This window comes from Chlamydotis macqueenii, chromosome 3 (assembly GCF_036417535.1).
Source record: "Chlamydotis macqueenii isolate bChlMac1 chromosome 3, bChlMac1.mat, whole genome shotgun sequence".
In the NCBI taxonomy this organism is placed as follows: Eukaryota; Metazoa; Chordata; class Aves; order Otidiformes; family Otididae; genus Chlamydotis; species Chlamydotis macqueenii.
The window spans coordinates 18,274,733-18,293,281 of NC_141558.1; positions in this window are offsets into that span (position 1 = coordinate 18,274,733).

Genomic DNA, 18,549 nt, shown 5'->3' on the forward strand with positions numbered 1-18,549 from the left:
CATACTGCTGTTTGTCTGACAGCCGTAAAGGCATGCTGGATACAATATCTGCCCAAGTACTTTACGCTTATCGCGCAGCGGAATGGCAAGTCGCAGACCACCCCCCTGCCCAAGTGCCCCCTTAAGAGGCCTGATTGGCATGTGAGGAATGCGAGGATTAGTGATGTCAACTGCAGCAAATCCAGAGTTTAAGGAGGGCAGAACCTATTTAAATATATCACTGGGAGCTTGGAATTGCATTTTCCTATTTCACTTTCTTCAGTCTTCACTTCTTAAACCTCCTGACTTCTACTTTGAAAGCTCTGCTTGCTGTCCCAGTTGCAGGAACAACGTTCCTCTGCCCTGCTCATTAGCGTCCCCTCTTTGTCCATCCTTTTATGCTCTATCTCTCAATCTTCTCATTTAATTTTATTTTTAAGACGGGGAGAGTATGGCGTGTTGCTTATGTGGCAAGGCAGATGTTTCAGGCAGCAGGCCTGTCCCTGAGAAATCACAAACAACTCAGAGCATTGTTGCTTACACAAACATAAAGCCTTTCAGCCCAGGAAACCACCCACAAATCCCTCCCACCTGCAGAATCCTTCCCTGAGAAAAGCACAACCGATGAAATCGGTGCAGCTACTCATCACCTCTTTCACATGAGCATTTTTGCTGGTGGAAAGCGAATTTAAGAAGTTTCATCCCCTTTTTTTGCTCTCACCTGCTCATTCCTTTCTCTGCTTCCCCACCTCTGGTGGGAGCAGCTTATCAGTCCTTCAGCAAGGCTGATTCATTCATTGGTATCGCTGCTGACAGCTGGAAGGATGCAGGTTAATAAACAAAGAAAAGCAGCACTTGAGGTAGGGTGGGAGAAAGTATCTGTTAGCTTAGATCATTTCACTGAACCAGTTTTGAGTATGGTCACCCAGACAGTTGAATTGCCACATCTGAGTACCAACATAGGAGGGGAAGTCTACTCTTAAACTAGCTTTGCAACTTGAAAAATTATAATGTGGAATCTCAGCCTGGTTTCTTGGGTGTGGGGAGTAATATACATTCAGGAATCACGTTACACCTGACTGAAAGGCAACCGAATCTGTTGCACAATGACTACTTTTGGGAACGTAAGATAACAAATTCTGACAGAACCTGTATGAAGATGTTGGGACTTGTGCAAGGATTGATTCCTCGCTTTCTGTTCTCAGGAACATCGAGGCATGGCAGATTTTATATCCTCCTTACACAGGCAGTTCTGATCCTCACCATCTCAGAACAGGTGCTAGAAAAATAGAAAAAGTTTAGAGAGGAGCAGAAGGACAAACAAAGGAGTGCAAAGGCTTCTGCAGAGACAAGAACTAAATAAAACAGGTGACATCGCTGTGGAAAGGGAACAGTTCTAGAGGGGTAGGAGAAGTGCCTATGAAATTATGAGTGGTGTTGAGATAGTACATAAGGATGGTTTGGTCGCCGTTTCACCCCAGTATAAACATAGTGGCTTACCAAAATTAGCAAGATATAAGCTGAATACAAACAAAAGGAAGTATTTTTTTCACACAGTGTGTAACTAAGGTGGGGAACTTGCTGCTACAGGATGTTATGGGTGCTCAAAGCTCACTGAGATTCAAGGAGAGAATGAACAAGGAAGATAAATCCATGAAAGGAAACACCTAGAAAACAAACTTGGCACAGGAGGCCCCTGAGGTTCAACTAGTGGAGGCTGTTTGGGGAAATATCAGTGTATGCCTCCACCTTCCTCTATATTTCCCCGGGCACTCACCTCGTCACTGCCAGAGACTGGATACCAGGCTGTATGGGCTTGGACCTGATCCAGAGCATCTGTTCTGATGTTATGAAACACTATAAAACTGTATAAATCTGGAGCTCACCTTGTGTTCCTACATGTTGTAATGATCCTACATGGGCAAGGCAGCAAAATGACTCTCCGTTGTATCTACAAAAGAGTGGTGCAGACCTGTGTCCACATCCCAAATTGGGTAGCAAAGAGATGTGCTCCAGTATCCCTGGAGCCAGGATAGATGGGAACCAGTGAATCTGGCAGTCTGATCTTCATTCTGCCCCATACAGGAAGGACTTTTAGGGCTTAAGATAACAACACAGGGCTCAGTTCTGTGACTGACTGGGAGCTAAGGGCGTTTGGTGTTTGTTGGGACATACCACACACAGCAGTTAATACACTCAAATAGCTAATAGTTGTGGTGTGGTTGGTTCCAGCTATAAACCCTCCAGTGCTTGAGCACTGATGTTTACAAAATACAGATACTTTAGTGTTTATTTGAAAAGACAATTTCTCATGAAGAACACTTTGTGACCTGAAAATCAATGTATTTAAACAAATGTACAGAAACACTAATTGTCTTAGTTTATCAACACTGGCAAGGTAATGAAGAAATGGATATATGCAGGTGTTTAACTAAACCTTTGGTTCAAAGTCCTACAAAAGGAAGTATTAGAAGAAAAGGCTTCATCCGTATTTTCCTTTTAATGATCTCGTCATGTTTAATATTGCACTATTACATAGTTCTTATTTTGCATAAATACATGATGATTATGGCCATATAACCTTGGCAACACAGTGTCCTCTTGATGCAGCCTGAAATAGAAGAGAAATACAGATTATACTACACAACTGCCCTTTTGGGAACAATATTTTATTATGTTTTATTTCCTTTCCATAAAATTCAAAGAAAATGAAGGCAATTTGTGTTCCACAAAACCAATGATAATCTGGTGGAGGGAATTCCTAAATTACCCTCATGCACAGCCATACACACAAGTGTAGGCAAAGACGGGAGAGAAGATCAGGCTATACTCATGAGCACCTTGAACTCTACCTTCTGAATCTAGAGATTTTGAGCAGAAACTTGTATAAAAATAAGTAATTATATGAAAATTGTGACACCAGATCTCAGACACAGGAAACAACTGTATGCTGTAGCTTACTACTGGGTAGAAAATGACACATGGGGGAAAGGAAGTACTAAAAATGGAGGGTCTGGTTGTTCATTAGTTTATACAGCCTGAGAATGTGGCCCAGGCTGGCCATTAGGGCCATTGTAAAAGCCATTAGGACTAGCCTGTGATGTCAGTGATAAGCTCAGCTTTCATTTAATAACACAAAATAAAGGCCTTTTTCATGGTGGAGATAGAATCTCGGTCAGCTTGCCTACCACTGAAAGAAAACAAATCCAAAAACCTTTCATATAGACAGGCAACTTGCTATTTTTTGACACTAAATTGACTCTAGGTCTATTATCCAGGGCAGACTGAAATGTCACTTTTTATAACCAAGCCAGTACCCATTTGTTTTGGGGAAGTGTTTTCTGCTTAGTGCCTCATCAGAAACAGAATGAAAATGCTTTACAGAGTAGTGCTACTGTATACCCTAGACATGCAAATTATGAGTTTTGCCTATATGAGGAGAAAAGGGCTAAGCCCTTTACTGTAGCATGTAAAGGATAAAGCTAAAAAATTGTTTGGTGAATCAGAGAAATAATCTCTGAAGAATCTCTCAGGAATAAACCTTTGCAGCTAAGGAAGGATGTAGCTTCAGCTTCACCATTGAAGGGCTGGTGCTTTTATTCTCTGGCACGGAAAGTGAAAGAGTGCTTCATTAGCATGTGAGCCCATTAATCTTGCATTTGGCATATGAATTCCCACGTGATTTGAACATCTGCCTGGATACCTCTAGGTACCTAGATGCCTCTCTAATTAGAACAGATATGTTAATCTGGAATTAAAATAAATATCAAAACATATTTCTGTCTTTCAGCTTGCTTTCTTCATACTACCTGTGCTGAAGTAATCATGGATGAAGCTTGTCAAGTCTCAAAGGTGCTAATGTTTCATTAAGAAAGCACACAGTAGTAGGGTAATTCAATACTTCTCTATGGGATGTGTCTCTACAGGGTTATGTTGCTGCTAGATCACAGGAACATCAGGTACGACTGGCAAAACCTTTGCCTGCAGCTAATGATACAGGCATCTTTAAATAATAAACTTCTGTTTAATATCATGCTGTTTAGCACAACAATTCCTTCAGTGCTGTTAAAGACAACACTTCTAACCTAAAAAGTGATGATCGAGAAGTTGTGGGAGGATTTCCCTCTCAGGCTGGCCTTGAACAGTTACAAATCCAATGTCCAGATTCTGGCTGGAGCTGGTTTGTCTCATCAAAGGACAAACCAGAGGCTGACCATCAGATCTGTCATGAATGAGTCCTGGCAGCTTCAGTGAGCATCTTCTGTTTGGGCATAAATTTACTGAATGGTTGTCATCAATCTCCTTGCAATGCTGGAGCCTGTATGAGACTGCAGCACTTGGTAGAGACAAAAATGACACTGCCTCCTATTTCCAGAGTCGGTTCCTGCACACCTAAGTTTTTGTGGAAATTGCTGTCCTTTATTACAGTTTGTGAGGACTTTAAGAGCAAATATATATAAAGATGGAACTCCAGAAAGCGTGAAGGCATCTCTCTGCGATGTCTTTTTGAACAGAAGCAGCATGACCTCATACAGGAAAATCATCTAAGGGGAAGGATGTCTCAGAAACTGTGTGCAGCCACAGCCACATTGATAGACCAGAAGTGAGGCTGAATCATGGAATAAAAGGTCTTCTGTGCACGTAAGCCTGAACCGTCATCTGCATACCCACCGAGCTTGAGTCATCCATCCTTAGATAGACATTGACACTATCTGTTCAAGAGGGCAAGGATATCAACAGTGACAGTGTGTTAATATTGTCCTATCCCCTATATTCCACATATAGTGCATTCAATTTCACTTCCTCTCTAGGGGTCATAGTTTCCCAGCTGTGTAAGGATCCTCAGATGAGACAGACTCAGGATTCAAGGTGTATCTGCACAATGCTTTTGTAGAGCAGGACAGAAAAGAGCAAAAGGGACTGTGCTTTCAGGCCTTTGTGCCTGTCCCCCCACAGCAAAAACAGATGAGGGGCACAAATTAGAGAAGGAAATATACTTCTTGCACTTTCACATGCAAAATCACGGTTATTTACCTTGTGAGTGAGAAGAATGAAAAACTATTGTTTGTAGGATTTTACTATGGCCTTTAATAGGTATGTGAATCTATGTATGTTATTGGCAGTATGAGAATCCATCACTCATCCTAGCCATGGCTTGAAATTAACTCATACAGGAATTTTTCTATTCTAGAAGTAGAGTGGAGAAAAACGTCATTGTGCACAGTGCACAGAATGAGAAAAGAAGGTGATCAAGTTTAAAAGAGAAAAAAATAGATATTGGTGGTCTCCTGTTTCCTGAAGGAAAAAGGATGTAAGATATTTGAAGCCTGGTGCATCACATACCTTTTGGTTCAGAGGAAAATCTGTCAGATTTATGATTCAGATTTCAGAAGTGCTAGAGGCAGATATGCCTGTTCGCTCTGATGTTTCTGAGGAAATACGCCTAATTCCGTGGAGTGACTCAGCTGCAGTATTTCCAGCCAGAGGAGGAAGGTGTCAAACATCCAATCTACTCGAGTTTTTGACTCTTTTTTAGTGATGTCCTGCATATTCTGCTTATTCAGAAATTCACTTAGTCCTAAGGATCTTAAAATTTCTTCCTGTCTTTTGGGGGATTTCTGCAGAATTAGAAAACACTCGGAGATGAAGGACATGTTCTCCATACAGTTCAGTTACAATTTTACAACCTGACATAGTGCATGAAATAATATACATTAAATAATGTGCACCTCTAGGAGCAGAGCTAAGATCTGCTCTCACTTGTCAGATAGGGCACTTGGCCATCACAACAATGATCATCAGTATTGGTATTGGTATTGGTATTTGTGCTGTTGTCAACAGTATACTTCAAATCACAAACACAGCAAAAGGTCTCACTGATGACAGTCAAAACATGTGCCTCACTTTCTGTATGAGGGACACCCAATTTGTCTTGCCACCATTTGGAATTAATATTAATAACAACAATAATAATAATAATTCAACATGTCAGCAAAGCACTAATTGCTTTAGAAGCATATGGGGACAAACAGTTTATAGTCTGAAGAAATCGGAGATATGGATATCTAATATTATTGAAAAAAGTTTAATAGTTTAAGCGGAGCTATGTGCTTGTCTTACTCCCATTCCTCTCTCGTGCACAGAAAGCTTTTCATTTTTTAGGGAGGTATTTCAGGCTGTAGTGTTCCAAGACTGGAAGTTCCAGAAATAGAATCTGGGCCAGTTATGATAATTTTCTTTATCTGTATTTAAAATTAATTTAAAGGAAATGGTGACACTTAAATGCACCTGGCTGATTAAAGCATAGTCTGCAGCCGACTGAAGTTAGCAGAAAGTCTTTTATTGATTTCAGCGGAGTTCAGACCATGCTACTTAATCCATTTTGCTTATCGGTCTCATTTATCCCATGAGTGAACATGAGCTGAAAAAAGAGATTGAATACAAGTGAAAAAAGGCCCAGCGAAACTGTATCTCAAGATCCTTTGTGGAAGAAAAAAGACTTTCTAAGTAGTAGTAGAGCTACCTAAGAATAAATAAAATATTTCCCTCTATTTCCTTCATCTTGTTCTCTTCTCTTAGATCTTTCCCTTTTTGGGGTAAGGACTGTGTTTCCACCCAATCTGCAGAAGCATTTAGCACATTGTGGATTCTTCTGAAATCTAAATATTGAGTAATAATGATGTATCATTCTGAAGTCTTATAAGTAGCTATGAAGAGCTAGCAAAGGGAGAGAACATTATTAGGACATCATTTTTTCTGGTAGCTGTTAGAGCTTTTAGAATTACTCTGAGATTCGATAATGAGCTCAAAAGGACATTTAACTTCATTGTCTTTTAGGATTTCTTTCACACAATGGTTGCCGCAATCTGGCAATTCTACGAACATGGAGGAATCAACGAACATGTTCATTTAATAAATGTTAGTAGATTAGTTGAAAAGTTAATTACAGACTGAACAGACAGAGCAACACAGTATATTAGCTATACCTTCCTGTGAGATTCTTCAATACCAGACATAACAGGATTCAATTTTGTGTGAGAACCTCAGGGCGTGGTTGAAATCCAAGCAATATATGAATGTACATTTCTAAGTCCTTTGAAACTCCTGTGAAAAACTTCCCTGGATACTTCGTTCTGTGGAGTTATGGAAAGCTGAAAGTTGAGTTTCCTTGAATTTGCACTTTTTGAGTTTTTGTTCTGTTTAAAGCCAAATGATGCAGGCAGATTCTGGTGAACCTGGTGAAGGTGAATTACTTCCTTGTAATTACGTTTTTATTTTACGATCAGCCTATACACAATATTAACATAGAATTGCTCTCAGTTTATTTATAAACATCTAATCCTTTTATGCATCCCACTGTGTATACTCTATCTCAGGAACTGAGCTTCAATGAAGAAAATACTCCAAAATGTTCAAGAAATTGAACTTCTTACATAGCACTTCAAACTCATAACCTTTTCAGGTTTTTAATGCAAGCAGAATTTCTCCCTGTTACTTAGCAAACATTTCAAAGCACAGCTCCACAAGGCAAAGTGCATGTCTCAGCTCCTCAGCCTTCCCCAAGGCAGATTAGACCAAGCAGACCACAAAATTACAGAGCTAGATGCTTCCTAGACCTGGGCAGACTTCCTTTGACTTAGTCTTGCTCTCTACTATGTGCAGTTTTTGTTTTGATTCTACATGGAGTTAGAGGTGAGATATTGCCATGATTTAATCATGGCATTAGATGATACGTAGGTCACAGGGATGGTTTTGGAAGGAGAGATATAGACCAAGGGTCAGCCTGGGATATATGTGCATCCTAATCAACATCTAGAACCTACACAGGTGATTGAAAATACAGGACTGGGGTGTTGATTTTACTCTGGCTTTTAAAGCTAGAGCAGGCAATAATGCCTTTTACATCCCCCATCACAAGAAAGAGAACACATTTTAACCAATGCTGATCTACAGTCTGAGTTAAGATAAGGAAACAAAAAGGATTTGGAAATCACTAAAGTACATAGACATTGTTCACAATAGCATGTGATTAGAATACAAGGGAAACAAGATACTTTTCATTTTTTAAAAGTTCTCTCTCTCATTCACCTTTCTTTTCTGAGAAGTGGAAGCCACAAGTTATTCATCCTGCAAGCAGAAACTTCACAGTTGCCAATAAACATACAGTTCCAATACAATTTCAATAGAAGTTAGCGATGATAATACAAGTGTGTCTGAAGAAAGTAATATCATTATGTCATTAGCCAAAAAAACCCCACAACTTCTCTGCAAGCTCAATTTAAAAACAAAAATTCTTTTAGTTCATTATTACTTGGTTAGAAAGATTGAGAGTTTCTTTTGCTTTTAATTTAGGAAAAAATGTATTTTTGGTGAAAGGGTGCAAATTGATTGCATTTCCCTAAACTTCTTTCAGCACTGTCACTTCAGTAGTTCATTGCGTTTCTGGCACTAAGGGTAACATACAGGTCATTTTAGAGAACTGCCAAACCAGAAAGAATGGGCAGATTATAATATGGAGCATTCTTGTTTGGGGAGACTGGAATGCATTCAAAGTTTTGTTTGCTTTTCTTGCATTTAATTTTAGACCCTACAGAGGCAAAGTGAAAGAGAAAGGCACTTGGAATCATAGAATCATAGAATAGTTTGGGTTGGAAGGGACCTTTAAAGGTCATCTAGTCCAACCTACCTGCAAGGAGCAGGAACATCTTCAATGAGATCAGGTTGCTCAGAGCCCCCTCAAACCTGGCCTTCAGTGTTTCCATACATTAGCCTTGGGCTCACTGCTCAAAAGGTATATGTTTTTCACTTGGAGCAACTAAGTTATTACCTTGCTCTAAAGCAAAACTGCTGGGAAGATATGGTTTAATTCTTTTTACAGTCAGTCAGGTATACTGTAACACTGGTGATCTTGTCTTGTGGTGAAATTGCAGTGTCTCATCATCACAGTGTCTTTAGCCTGGGACAGTTCAAGCATGTTAACAGCTCTCAATGAAAACCCACCTGTCTTTGACAGTGGAGTCCATGCCTTGCATATAACAGCCAGCAATAACCACAGCTAACAACTGTTGATTCCCAGATTCTTTGAAGCCTAGCAATATTTCACTGGCAACGTTACTCAGGTAAAAAAGACATTTGAAAAGCCATTGCATAAAACTAAAATTTATTATCCTTAGGAAACCTGCAGGCACCGTGATAAGAAGCATAGGAACAGAGTTACCTTGGATTATATCTCCAAACAACTCCTCTGCATTCTTTCTCTTTCATGCAGTTTTGCTGCCTTGGTCATACAGCCTGCAGAACGTTCCTTTGTCAAATCTCAAAGCTTTCTTGACATCTAATATTTCTACACCTACATTGCTGAGGACGTTCATACCAGTCCTTGATTCCCAAACTATATGATTCTGAATGGCTCATGTCCATGTAGATTAGAGCTAAGTGCTTCAAGAGCAAACTGATTGCATCTAACCTGCATACTACTTCAGCCAGATTTCTGCTAGCACACCTGTGGGGGTTCTGTTTGTTTGTTTTGGTTGATTGGTTGCCTGGCTTTTTTGTTTGTTTGTTTGTGTTCCCAGTTCAAAACGCTTGAAATAACATGAGAATTGTTTTACAGCCCAGCAGAGCAAATGTTCTCAGAATTGCAGCCAAATTTAATCCCAGCAAGGTCTAACTGCTTTGCTCTGAAGGAGAGCTTGGGTGTGAAGTTGTACATACACAGAATGTATGATGAAGATATCGGGACTTGGAGTAAACAAGAGAGCTGACTTTTACGATGGTGTAGACACACATACACTTAGAAGGCATTATAATGGCCCTTGCAGAAATATCTAAAAACCCTAAGGAGATATTCAAATAGAATCACAGGTATCACAGCTTTCCTTTTGCAATATCTTGGTCCAAAAAATACTTTCTCTTAGACTACAGCCTTTGTGCATGCCTTATTCTGTCTGACTATCTCAAATACAGCTATTGGCCACAAGTTCTAATACAGGAAACTCCATTTAAATTTAAGAAATTTTTTTTACCACGAGTATGATCAAACATTGGTACAGGTTGCCTAAAGAGGCTGTGGAGTTTCCATCCTTGGGGATATTCAAAACCTAACTGGACACGGTCCTGAGCGACCTGCTGTAGGTGACCCCACTGAGCAGGGGGATGATTCTGTCATTCTATTTTTTTTTTTTTTTCTGGAGACAATACAGGTTTTTCATACTCTAGGGCTCATAAACTTCTTAATGGAAACAATGGTCAAAATGTGTCAGTTTATGCCTTTATGCTATATTGGGATTCAAACAGTTCAATACTTAATACAGCAGAAAAAGAATAAAATTTGGAGACATATTGGGGTTTTTTTTCCATCTTCTTTCAGGTACTTATTAACTCCCATATTTTGTATTCAGAAAAGTAATTCACCAGTTATGATACATTTAGTCTAGATGGTCTATGTCGATGTTTCTACTAATGGAAATAAAACAATGAAATTACATTACTAATTGTACACATGGATCACAGTTCTTCTCTAAATTCTGCTCTGCAGTACTGGTAAGTGTGCCTGAACATTCCTGTGTTATGCACTGGTTTGCCCCCTGGTGAACCAAGAGTGAACGTGGACTGTCAACTGCTGCATTAAATATTTTAATTGCCATAAGTAGCTATTCAATTTTTTTAATTCTTATAAACTCTGTAGTAACATTGATATCATGTAGTGGACTTGTGATATCTGTAACACATCGGAAAACATTCATTTCTGAAAAACTTCTATATATGGCTTATTTATTTTGTTCCCCTAAGATGCGTGTGTTGTGTCTACAAATTATAAATTTGACAAATAATCAAGAAGTCTTTTCTATTAATCTAGATGGATTGAAAAACTCGTAACACAGAAATAGAAGAGTAGTTTTAATTTTCCCAGAATTTTAAAGTCATTCAGATGTAAATTCAGATTTTATGGACCTAAAGACACACTAATTCATTGTTAAATAAAAAAAAATATTTAAAATAGCTTCAGTTAAATCAACTGGAAAAATTAAAGAGCATAAAATCAGACTAGTGATATCAAAAATCAAATTTAATAGTTTAAAACTATCTTCTTAACTTCATACAGGTAGCAGTCCCACATAAAGGGCAAAAGTTCTTTTCTACTGACAACGATTTTGTGATCCATATGAAATAGTCAGGAACTGTCCTTAATTTTGCATTGATTTGAAAAGAAATCTTCGAAGTCTAGATTCATCAGTAACTTGAAATATCCTAATTATAACAGTGTGTCTCAGATTTTAAAAATAACACTGGATAATGATATGTAGTGTCTTGGCTTCTGCAGTCACATCTTGATTACAGAATGTGAGCAACATGATTTCAAGGGTCCAGGTCACAACTCTGTCTAAGAAGATCCGTATGGCCTGAGGATCAAGCCCATCCTAGCATGTGGAGCAGAGTAAGTGGTGTAGATAAGTGAGTATCTACAAGCCTTCCCTCACAGGAAGCAAAATGAGTTGACAGGAGATGTAACAGCTAAAGATAATTGAATTTATTTGCAGCTTAGATATTCTTTCACAGAGTCTGTTAGCATGTTGCAGACTAATTGCAAAATCAAAGCCTTATTTTAACTCTGAATTCCGGGAAACATGTCTTTTCCTCATTCCCACCTGATCCTTTGAAACGGTTCGATCACTGTCCAATGATGAAAGCTCCCAGTGGTGGGATCATCATTTCATATGATGTCTTCGGGATGCAGAGAAACACTTAAGTATTAATCACCCTTTTCTTTAAGACAGGGGTTGAGTGTCTTCTGCTAATGGCTTAGTAAGTTCAAAGGCACTTATTTTCCACAGCAATTAAGTGAAATGAATAATGAACTACAGTTATTGGGGTTCTTTCTGCTCTCATGCTTACTTTTCATGAGTATAACTTCATTGATTTCCACAAAGAGATTCCTGATTTATTTAGTCTTTGCTTTGATTGTTGACCCTGCTAAAAAGAGAATTAATTAATGTCAGATACAGTGGAGAATCACTGCCTATCAAATGGGATTGACGTCAGCAGTTCCTTTCACCTTGAGTTCAAAATAGCCAAAGAACCAAAATAAATTCTGAGCACTTTCAAGCAGTGAGCTCTTCTGAACCCAGACCAGAGCCACCTATTTTGCTTTTTATCATGATTTTTTTAAAGTATTTTAATTTTTAAAATCTCTTCTTTAAAATTAAAATGACTGTATGATATGGCAGGCAAAACCAGTCCTTGTTTTTATATTTATGATTGAAAATTTTAACCTTCCTGCCACTGGTAGAAAATCAATGAAAAATGCTGGCTACTCACTTATTTGCTTTGAATGCAGCAAAATATAGTTTCTACTTCTAAAACTTTTTCACTAGGTACATAATTGATGTGACACTTTCATAATCAGCACTCACATTCTCTGGAGGAAAAAAAAAAACAATAAATTCTTAGTGTCTCTAAACAATAAAACTGAATTTCTCTTTAGAGTTGAGCACAGACACACTGAATGATTCACATTTTTAATATGTCATAACAGGGAATCATGTTTTCATGAAACCTTATTGACAAAACTTGATAGTTGCATGGATGTTGGAATCCCCTTATTGGATTTTTAAAAAGAAAAATGGCAAAGCAAACCTTTCAAAATTCTTCAGAGCCTTCATTAATGATGTATGCTTTTTTTTTTCCTTTTTTTTTTCATGCAGAATGTGCAGAATTCTGGGTTACAAAAAAAAATCCCATCCAGTGTTTTGCTAGCAGTTAATAGCTTTAAAGCAAGGCACAAATTCTGCACTTGTGCTGAGCAGTTAAAACTTCATATGAAAAAAGAGAACTGGGATGAAGCATAATGTAAAGCTCAGTGAGCAAAGTGAGATTAAAATAGTGGGAAGTACAGCTCCAAAAGACTGTCTTGTGTGTATGCAGTTTATCTGCTAATAGGTGAAGGAGAGTAATTTGAAATTTTTGCTTGGGAAGACTGGAAGGAGAAGAAGGTAAAAAACAAAAGGTCTGACCTCTGCTGAAAATGTCTATGCAGTGACCACTGCTTGTTTCGATAGAGAGCTTTACCTCACTTTTTCATTCTGATCATATTTCGCTATTGCACCTACTTATTCAATAGATCTTGTATGAAGCTTGTTGCACACTTCAGCATATATAGCCCAGTGGAAGATTTTTTTTAAAACCTAAGTAAATTCCCAGATAAAAGTCTTGATAAGGCAAATTTTAAGGCTAAGAATTTTTTTTTTTTTAAATTTCTTTCAACCAAAACCAAACAAAAATAATATATCCATTTCCTCTATAAAATTTACCAGTAAATTTTACCAAAATTTCTCTGTAAATTTAGCTAGTCTCATTTGAAAAAAAAAAAAAGATAAAATTAGTACACTCTTTTCAAATTTTAAAGACAGCTTAATGTATAGTGGCTCTGATACAAAAAGGTTCAGTCTACCTTCAGTGCAATAATATGGAGTCATCCAGAAATGGAGAAATGTCTGTGTCTGCCAACACTAGCTCATTTCATTACTGAAATTTTTACATTATCATGATCATAATTATAATATGCCTGTGCATCCTCTCAGAATATCTGCCTGAGCTTTAGGTAGTGGAGGAAGTAGCATTAGCATTGTTGGAGTGAGCAGTGCCACTGCAGTCACTGATGAAAAATAATGTTAATCATAAATATCTTCATAGAAGTTTACACAAAAATTATTTAACGGTGGTTTGTTTTTTTTTTTCTTTTTTCTCCCCTTCATCTATTTTGAGTTATTTCTCTTTCTTTAGTTGGTTCATTTTAGCAAACTTTTTATTAGAACTAGTTGTAGATAAAATTTGCATATGTCCTGATTTTGGATGGGATGGAGCTAATTTTCTTCCCAGTAGCTGCTGTGTTTTGGATTTAGTATGGGATTTGGAACCTAAGAATGTTGATAAGACACTGATGTTATTAGTTGCTGCTAAGAGATCAAGGACTTTTTCCAGCTTCCTAGGTTTTGCTAATGTGCAGGTGCAAAAGCTGGGAGGGATATGGCCAGTACAATTTACGCAAACTGGCCAAAGGAAATATTCCATACCATAGACATCATGCTCATTATATAAGTGGGAGTTGGCTGGTAGGCAGCTCTCGCTTTTTCTCTCTGCTTGGGATTGTTCTGAGATCGCTCTCAGTTCCATTCCATGATCACTGTTTGGGGCAGGCTGTATTGATCATTGGGTTATTAGGTGGTGAGAAATTGTGCATCATTCATTTTGTCTAGTCTATTATAATTTTTTATTATTATCATTATTAATATGTCTATAGTTATTATATTTTCCTTTGCTGTCCTAGTAAACTATATTTATCTCAAGCCATGAGTTTTCCTTTCTTTCTGATTCTCTTCCCCATCCCATCTGAACAGGGAGAGTGTAAGAGAGCAGCTGTGTGGTACTTAGTTGCTGGTTAGGGTTAAACCATGACAGCATATAATAAATTATTGATTAAAAGCTTGAAAAAAATCTTAGTCTTACTTAATTTTACATAAACATCAGGCCACACTCCAAATATTTTAAACCGAAAAACTCTGTCTCAACAGAAACGTAAAGTAGATGGTTTATATTTATATTGTCAGGCTCTTTGGTCAGATCTTTCATGTAATCTCATGATCTCAGAGGGTAAAAACTACCTCACAGAGGTTAAGATCCTGAAGTCCCACTGCATGCTGTAGTTCCCATGACCCACAGGGAAGAGGAAAAAAAGTAGCTCATAAGTGCATCCTGAAGCCTCCGAAGTAGAACAGATGAAAATATTTAACATACAGATAATATACTAGAAAAAAAAATTGCAAATTCTTTGTTTGTTTTTCAATGTAAAAAACTGTTATACTGAATTAACACTTGGTTTGAAACTTAGTCAGCAATCGGCTTAGCACCGAGAAAGAGTGTCAACAAAATGTTTTCAGACAAAAATCCACAAGTACATCTAATATTAATCTTTGTCTAGACCCCTTCTAGAGGCTGATTCCTTCTTGGTGCTGACTGCACTGTGAGGTGCTGCTGGATATTGTGCTTGACACCATGATCTTATCACAGAAATGAAAGTACTGCTAACCAAGCTGTATTTTGTAGGCAAAATGGACGTCACTACTGCTTACAGTTTATTCAAGAAACTTATAAGATACAATTTTCTCAATGAAAATAAATCCACATTCCCTAAACCAGTTCAACAGCCTGCTTTTTTCTTCAAGACCGTATTAGTCATTCCAGTTTTATCTCACCTCATTTTTGTGACCAAAAATTGCAGTAAGAGCAAAAAGAAACCAAAATGGGAATACATGAATTTAGTCCCAAGATAAAGATTAAAAGGACACAGATTACATCATTTTGGCAGATTATTAAAGATCAGAATGGTTAATTCCTTTCCTTATCATTACCCTTAAAGTAGATTGTTCATTTTTCCAGTTTTTGGCAGCCCTCTCTTTTAATGCATATTTGAGCAAATGCCAGCTTGTTTCATCTCCTCAAAGTCTGCCTGGAATCACAGTATTTCATGTCCATGGAGACAAGAGGGCCACCGCTTCATAGAATAATGCAGTTTTGTGCTCTAACAGAAAATTTCAAACCAAAAAAATGTCAGCCATTTAAATTTTCCCTTCTTTTTAAGGTTTCTTAGTTGTTTATTTGAAACAACATCTAAACAGAAATTAGAGGAACACTAGGAATACAGTTCAACGCTCTTCAAAATGCTGGGGCAGATTCTGAATGTCAGGTAAAATGTGTCTGAAGACATTAGGCTCTTGGAGATTAATTTTGTCGTTCAGCCAAGCAGCAGCTTGACATATGTCCTGCAAATATAAGAAAAAGGATACAGTGCACTCCTAAAGTCAAAATAAATTTTTCATTACTCTCTTAAAAAATAATATATATATATATATATGAAAAGATAGCTCTTTGATTAAAAATACTTCTAAAGTTGGAATTTCTGGGTCAAATATAGAATAAAAAAGTATCAGAGAAAACTTGCCACTAAACTGCTGAACTATCAACTTTACTGTCAGAAAGTCATTGGATTTAGGTTGAACTAGCCTTGGCATTTCATTCGCACAGATCAGCTCCACTGAGCATCTGATCTGCTGGGCTACTGGCTGTTTTGGCATAGCAGCTTTCTTAGTTTCTCTGCAGAAAAGTTCCGCAAGGATTGTTTTTTGTGCTGAGAAGGCAAAACCCAATAACACTTTAAAACAATTTTTCAAGATGAGTAAACCCAATTCTGTTAACCCAGCTCCAAGCAAATTGTCTCTGCTATTTCTCATATTTAATCTTGCATAAGTGAAAAACCACAGCAGAAGAATCTATAGGAGAGACAAGCAAGAGATCAAAGAAGCTGTGAACTAGGACCGATACTACACCTACTCCTACAGAATGACAAGGGGAAGCATAAAGAGTTGATGAAAGAGAAAAAAATAAAATAGAGAAATAGAAAGGGAAAACTTGTGGAAGATTTTAATGCATGAAGGCAAGAGTGAAGAAAAAAAAATTAAAAAGGAAAGTGCTGCCTTTTGGATTTGTACTTTTATCTTAGCTTATGTAATCAGGTATTTCTCTTCAGGCTTTTGAATAGAACTGCTATGAGAACAATTATATGTTATTATCACTGTCAATTATAATAATTCATGAGACATGCTAGGGAGTTGGAAGTGACATTATACTTTCTTCTCTCACATGAAATAATAGCAGAAAGCAGTGAAGAAAACAGGAATACAAAAGTGGCTTATTCCTGAGAATTTTTGCTCACAACTGCTCTTCATGGGAAGGGTAGGGAGAATGAAAGAGCTGTGGTGAAGATAAATAACTTTTAATGTATGCATGTGAGTATGGGTTTGCATTATAAGACCTGGAAGCATTTCTTTTTGCTAGACTTTTTTAAAAAGGCTGCTTTTTGGAATCAATAAATACTTCAGCCACTACCTTCCTGCATCTGCTCTGAGAGTTCTTTGCAATTTTCTGCCATAAATGGGCCTTAATCCCACAATTTTCCCAGCAATTTCCTAGTCTCCTTACTCATTACAGCCAGAAAATTGTTATCTCATCATCTTCATCAGATTCTTTTACACAGACACTAACATATGGCAGGACAGAACAATTGCAAGCTTCAATCATCTTAACGTTTAGGCTGACAACTAGCAAATGATTCTTATTATGTTTTATCCTCCCTGATATTTTTCCAAATGCCTCTTTATTCACTCTATTTAAAAAAGAGAGAGAGAGAGAGTAAGACCCAAACCAGAAAACTGTTGAGCTGTTACATTTCAAAATCTTTTCTATCTGTCTCCAACATTTCCATCTCAAATTTGAAGATTATCTATTTACTTACATATTTTGTCCAATATCCACATTTTCAGTTCTGTATAAAGTGAGGCTTTTGGGTGCTTGGTTTTGTTTTCTTCTACTTCTGCACTTCATAGTTTCTTGACCCACTTAATTTGAATTCATGTACATAATTACTAGGTCTTATTTAATTGTCTGCATTAGAGTACATTGACATATGAGGAGTATGCATACATGTATGTGTGTGATTGCATGTGGCATTGTAGGTACGGAGAGGGGCTTATAACAGAGGGTAAAACCATGTTAGTCCAGAAGGATGCTGCAGGAGGTTGGAAAGCTGTAACACTGCAAGATATTTCATTCTTCATTCAGGCACTAGCTACTTTGTTATGCAAACTGAAGGCTGAGAGATTTCAATTAATGATGATTGTGAGGTCTACTAATATTGACTACCATCTCCACTATTGATCTGGAGTGCTAGTAAAATTCCCTTAGCCTACAATGCAGGTTTTTGAGAAGTGCCTACGTTCTCCTTCTCCTGCTGAACTGCATACTCCCGAATCTCATTAAAGTTAATGATGATTGTGTGTCTGATGATGGTAGGTTGACTTGCAGTTTTGCTGGTAATTTTCCTTACAGTGCCTCCTGCAATTATTTCTTAGCTAAATAATTTATAGCAGTCTTACAAAAGTAATAAGCATACTTAGTTCTTTTTAATTGATATTATAAAAGGAAAAGTTAAAAAAAAAAAAAAAAGAACAAAAAGGAGAAAGGGAAAAGCAATATTTTTTGTTTATATAGGATCTCTTAGTCTTTCACATCATAAAGACTGGTTTGTTGCTGGGTTGCTGTGTGTTGGTCTCGAACACATCACAAACTGTACCCTCCCCCAATATTGCTACATATCTGTATGTTTCATGAAGGGAAGGATGCTGGATGTCCAGTATTGACAGTTCTGTGTGAGTTATTTTGCAGTTTGAAGCAGATGACTGAAATTAAGTAAGGCTGAAATTTTGGAAATCTTGAGATGGATTAACAAAAATAAATCTATTCAAATAAAAGGACATTTGTAACAGACTGAGCCAAAAAGCCCCTGGGAAAAAAAATATATACATTTTTTTTCCACTTTTATAAATATATTTTTGTGTATATAAATGGAAAGCATTCACATAGAACATTTATGTTGTAGGCACGGCCTGCAACTCTTCAGAGTAGTTTTTCAGATTCCCATAGTCCTTGGATCTGGCTGAACTGATTCTTTAGAAAGAA